This window comes from Macrobrachium nipponense, chromosome 24 (genome assembly GCF_015104395.2).
Source record: "Macrobrachium nipponense isolate FS-2020 chromosome 24, ASM1510439v2, whole genome shotgun sequence".
In the NCBI taxonomy this organism is placed as follows: Eukaryota; Metazoa; Arthropoda; class Malacostraca; order Decapoda; family Palaemonidae; genus Macrobrachium; species Macrobrachium nipponense.
The window spans coordinates 29,622,466-29,627,465 of record NC_061091.1 but is presented as its reverse complement, the minus strand read 5'-3'; the positions used below and the strand labels follow the sequence as shown (position 1 = coordinate 29,627,465).

Sequence of the window (5,000 nt, the reverse complement as noted above, 5' to 3'; positions counted from 1 at the left end):
AGCGAAGCGAAAGGTTTCATGAAAACAAAAGACGAGCGAGAGACGTTACCTAATGAGGCATCAAGTAGCTTATAGGTCTGTCGAGGGAGAGATACCAGTGACAATAGGAGAGAGAGAGAGAGAGAGAGAGAGAGAGAGAGAGAGAGAGAGAGAGAGAGGACTAAAAGTGGAGACACGTGCTTGCATATTTGCAACTAATTTACGCACACCATGGCTGCCAGTGAAACGAGAGAGAGAGAGAGAAAGTTAATGGCATTCGGTCGTTATTGAGACTAGAGGGAGAGATGAGAGACGTCTGTAACTTCTGACTAGACTGAGAGAGAGAGAGAGAGAGAGAGAGAGAGGAGAGAAAAGGAGGAGAGGGGGGAGGGGGGGGTCCCGGGGGATAGAGAGCGAGAGAATAGAGAGGAAGAGAGAGAGAGAGCCAAAAATAAGAGAGGGAGAGATGCCAGAAATGAGAGGAAGAGAGAATATTTCACGTTCCCCCTTTCGGACCTTACTCTCATATTTATCATTTCCTCTCTAGTGCAGTCATCTGTCGACTTTTCCTAATTATCTCTGTCTTTATTTTTCCTTATTTCTTTTTCTTTTTTCTTTCTTCCTCAGCCGAAAGCCCCATTGTATTCCCTAGCGTTGAGCTAAAATTGCAATTTTCAATGGCGAGGGTCAAAGACAATTGTTGTGTCTTTTAAAAAAAAACGGAAGGCAACAGCCGCCTGCCCGGCCTGGGAAATTATACAGTTGCAGGGGATTAGTACTATAAGAATATATACTATATGTATATATATATATATATATATATATATATATATATATATATATATATATATATATACTATATATATGCACACACCACACACACATATATATATATATATATATATATATATATATATATATATATATATTATATATATATATAATAATATGTATATTATATATATATATATATATAGATGTTACTATATATTATATGTATATATAGATGATATATGATGAACCTATAGCTTAAAATTATTTTTATAATTATGATTATTATTATTATAATTATAAAACTGTACAAATGTAATTCATGTAATTTTAATTACCGGCATTAAGACACAAATATCGCTTAATACTGTATTGTAATTCACTTTACCTTGTTAACAACTTGCAATAAATCCAGTTAAGCAAAGGCCCAGGTTCGATTCCTGACGGGGGCCAGATGCACTTATAACTCGAAGTTCCCCACCATCGTAAATTATTCCTAAGTATTACGAATATTAAGTAATTCTTGTTACTTAGTATTCGCAAACATAAAAAAACTTCATATGGAAGTATTTCATTCTCTCTCTCTCTCTCTCTCTGGAAAACCCATCTGGCAACCTCAAATATGTCATTCATTTTTTCCCGGGTCAAATTTGCGCGCGCGTGCAGGCGCGTTCAGATAGCTGCCCGCCAGCCATGGTAGATCCTGACTAAGCGTATAACTACAAGGGAACGCTTTCCATAATCTTGAGGGAGTGCCCATAAGCTTAGGGACGTTCGCAGACAACGCGTCTGAATGCTTGCATCCGATTTCGTAAACGTGGCTACGGCTTAGGCGAGTACAAAGGGAATTTTTTAATTTTCTTATTTTATTTTATTTTATTTTTTTACTGAGGACAGTGAGATGTTCTTGTGGCAGCATCAACACGAAGGGATTTTATTTCTTAGTGTTTTTTAGACAACGGGACTTATTTATAAGAATTTTTCTAGGTCAATAAAGGTTTTCTGTGAATTAAAAAGCCTTGTTTTTTGGAAAATACTGAAAATAGTTAAATTTATTTATTTATTACAATAGATAAAATCAAGAAAATCAATCGATTTTGCTTAGAAATGATGATTTTTTTGTGCTTTGAAAAATTATATTCTTTTTAAAAATGAATTAATATATATAATCAATTTCTTTTAAAAATATGGATGTTATTCTTATAATTAAAATATATTTTTGTATTATTGTGTATCTGTAACTTTTCTTTTATTAGTAAAATAAGAAAGCATGGCATGTTTAAAAAAAAGAAAGTTGACGTTCTAACATAGAAAGACCAAATCCCAATATGGAAAGAAAGATAAAGTTCCAACAAAAAAGATCAAGTCCCAGCATGGAAAGAAAGACCAAAGGAAGTAGATGTTCCAACATGGAAAGAAAGACCAAGACGCAGCATAGAAAAAAAGACCAAGTTCCAACATGGAAAGAACGTCTAAGTCCCAACATGAAAAGAAAGTAGAGGCTCCAACATGGAAAGATCAAGTCCCAACATGAAAAAAAGGCTAAGTCCCAACATGGGCAGAAAGAGGAAGTCGCAACATGGAATGAAAAACTATATATCAACATAGAAAGAAGGGCCAAGTCCCAGCGGGGAATGACAGGCTAAATCCCAACAGAGAAAGAAAGGCCAAGTCCCAACATGGTATGAAAGGCTAAATCCCAACATAGAAAGAAAGACCAAGTCCCAACATGGAATGAAAGGCTATATCCCAACAGAGAAAGAAAGGCCAAGTCCCAACATGGAATGAAAGGCTAAATCCCAACATAGAAAGAAAGACTAAGTCCCAACATGGAATGAAAGGCTATATCCCAACAGAGAAAGAAAGGCCAAGTCCCAACATGGAATGAAAGGCTATATCCCAACAGAGAAAGAAAGGCCAAGTCCCAACATGGAATGAAAGGCTAAATCCCAACATAGAAAGAAAGACTAAGTCCCAACATGAAATGAAAGGCTAAATCCCAACATAGAAAGAAAGACTAAGTCCCAATGAAAGGCTAAATCCCAACATAGAAAGAAAGACTAAGTCCCATTGAAAGGCTAAATCCCAACATAGAAAGAAAGACTAAGTCCCAATGAAAGGCTAAATCCCAACATAGAAAGAAAGACCAAGTCCCAATGAAAGGCTAAATCCCAACATAGAAAGAAAGACTAAGTCCCAACATGGAATGAAAGGCTAAATCCCAACATAGAAAGAAAGACTAAGTCCCAATGAAAGGCTAAATCCCAACATAGAAAGAAAGACCAAGTCCCAATGAAAGGCTAAATCCCAACAGAGAAAGAAAGATCCCAACATGGAATGAAAGGCTAAATCCCAACATAGAAAGAAAGACTAAGTCCCAATGAAAGGCTAAATCCCAACATAGAAAGAAAGACTAAGTCCCAACATGGAATGAAAGGCTAAATCCCAACATAGAAAGAAAGACCAAGTCCCAACATGGAATGAAAGGCTAAATCCCAACATAGAAAGAAAGACTAAGTCCCAATGAAAGGCTAAATCCCAACATAGAAAGACAGACAAATAGTCCCAAAACATGGAATGAAAAGGCCAAATCCCAACCTAGGAAAGGAAAGAAACCAGTCCCAACATGGAATGAAAGGCTAAATCCCAACATAGAAAGAAAGACAGAGTCCCAACATGAAATGAAAGGCTAAATCCCAACATAGAAAGAAAGACAAAGTTCCAACATGAGCCGAAAGTGGAGGTTCCACCCTGCAATGAAAGGATCGACTTAGCCATAAGAAGAAGAAGAAGAAGAATGAGAGGTAGTTCCTCTTTAAATAAGACTAAGCTACGTTTCGCTTTGAATCAAGAAGGAAGACTTTAGAATCTACACAGACTTTACCTATTAGCCTTTTATAATCGGTAAAAAAGTTTTTACCTTCACTTACTACTTAAATAAGTGTTGTGACATACTATTTACTCTCCAAGACTTCTTTAAGACTTTACTCCCATGAACGAAATTTGAGCAGAAATTCACGAAATAAATTCTTAACCAAAATTTGGGGGTCAAGAAATATTTCTACAATAAACTTTGACTCTTTCAAACAAGCCAAAGGTTAAATTAACCACGACGATGCTCATCAATAATGCATTGCAGGTTAAGAGGGGTGATATTTGGTGCCCTTTAAACCCTTCTCTCTCTCTCTCTCTCTCTCTCTCTCTCTCTCTCTCTCTCTCTCTCTCTCCACTTTGTATCTCATTTTTTCATGTTCAGCAAAATTCGGTTTATTTCATGTCATTTATCTGAATCTCTCTCTCTCTCTCTCTCTCTCTCTTAGACTGTCCCAACGGGAAAGAGGCTTAGTACCTAACTTTCTGAAATGCAGGTAAAGTTTATAATTACATGCATACTTAAGTTAGCAAGAGCTTCGTTTACATTCTGTACTGGCATTAGGACAAGGTAGGTGCGTGTGCTTGCGCATGCCCGCCTGCGCGTTTTCCTTTTAAAGGAGAAACGCTTCAAAGTGGATAGAATTATACAATGATATCATAATGATAAGGGGAGAGATATAAGTGTGGAAAAGTCTCGGTAAACATTGAATGACAAAACTGAAAGTTATGGAGGGCAGAAAGACAAGGGGACAAAGATTACCACAGTTAAAGGATGCCACATTTAAATTTATGCCAGAACTTAAGGATGCCACATTTAAATTTATGCCAGAACTTAAGGATGCCCCACAGTTATAGGTATGCCACAAACGTTAAGGATACCAAGGGTTCAATTGATAGTTATAAACGGCCCCTACTAGCTGAAGGATGTCCAATTTCAAGGATGCCTAATGAATGCCCGTTTTGAAGAATGCCCAATATAGGAGGTGCCTAGTTTAAAGAATAGCCAGTTTAACTGATGTCCAATTTAAAGGATGCTTAATGTTAAAAGATCCAAGTTGAAAGGTTGCCCCGATTAAAGGATGTCCGATTTAAAGAGTACTTAATGTTAAAGGACGATAGTGATGAATATGCCTTGTGGTAAAGGATGCCAAATTTAAAGGATGCCCATTTTAAACAATGCCCAGTTTAAAGAATGCCAAGGTTAAAGGATGCCCAGTTTAAAGAATACCAAATTTTAAGAATGCCAGATTTAAAGGTTGCTCAATGTAAAGAATGCCCAATTTAATGAAAGTCTAATTTAAAGGATGCTCAACTTAAAGAATGTCCAATTAAAAGGATGCTTGGGTTAAAAGATGCTCGATTTAAAGAATGCCTAG

General features: G+C 36.6%; 1 protein-coding gene across 1 annotated transcript in view; it reads right to left on the bottom strand.

The window, feature by feature from the left end:
- The window catches only part of LOC135205540 (sodium-independent sulfate anion transporter-like), a 108,710-nt gene that overhangs the window by 59,733 nt on the left and 43,977 nt on the right, over positions 1-5,000 (bottom strand). The gene's annotated exons all lie outside the window — the stretch shown is intronic.